The sequence below is a fragment of the Nanorana parkeri genome, unplaced genomic scaffold (genome assembly GCF_000935625.1).
Source record: "Nanorana parkeri isolate BGI_ZX_2015 unplaced genomic scaffold, ASM93562v1 scaffold17, whole genome shotgun sequence".
NCBI lineage: Eukaryota > Metazoa > Chordata > Amphibia > Anura > Dicroglossidae > Nanorana > Nanorana parkeri.
Window position 1 is genome coordinate 1,282,330 of NW_017306285.1, and position 1,059 is coordinate 1,283,388.

The following is a 1,059-nucleotide window of genomic DNA, read 5'->3' on the forward strand; positions in this document are numbered from 1 at the left end:
ATTAGACATTTTTGGGGGGGATTTTGGATTCACAGAAATGCCTTTTTTTTCTGCTTTCTAAACACAGATCAAGCCGGGAAAGTTCCATAATGGTTTGTTCAGCTGGCTATACACCTTTTAGATTTGTGTCTTTCAACCTTATGGGCTGAATGAGCGAAATCTACTAGACATGTGCAGGGCAAAAAACATTTTCATTTGTTTCGGCAACGGAAACAAATTTTAGTGCTGTTTCGGATTTGGAGACAACGAGCCACTGAATTGGAAACTGCAGAACGAGCGACGCCTGTATCGGCTGCCAGCTCGTTCTGCACATGCGTGCCACCTTTAAGGCTGGAGCAGCTGTGCATGGCAACCAATCAGCATCCACCTTTCATTTTCAAACCTTAACATCTTGGTGTATGCCAAGACATACTCCAAAATGGCAGTGCGCAAGCGCAGAACTCAGGTGGACGATTTGTCCGCCACTCGTTCTGCATGACATGTGACATTGTGCATTCCGCCTCCAAGATGGCCGCGGGCATGCACAGAACGCACCAGCTGCCAATATGGCCACCGCACGTTCTGATAACTAATTTTTATATGCCCGAATACTGTTTTAGTATATTCGGGCATATAAAAAAAATTCCTCGATTCGGTGACCCGCCAAATCAACTGAATTTCGTCGATTTTGCAGGTTCGTCCGATTCCAAATGCACGTCTAAAATCTAGCGTCCACGTTATACAGCGTGGATGAAGGTTTCTCCCCTGCTGGCTGTTATATTCAGGAGCCGGCGGCACCCGCAGCTGCTCAATACCCAAACATCTGATGCAGTTGCTGTTCGGGTGACAATTTTCCACCCGGCTCCCTCCGCAAAAGTTGACTGCAGTAATCCTGACAGGTGATGCCATCACGGCCACCCGCAGCTCAAATCCAGGGCAGCCATCGGGGGTACGGCCGATACTCATGTAAGGGGCCCGCCCGGAACCCTTACATGAGTATCGGCTGACGGTGAAGAGCGAGGAGGCGGACAGGCCCCTGCAGCGGAGGCCTGGCCCTAGCAGCGCAGGGCCCCAGCATTG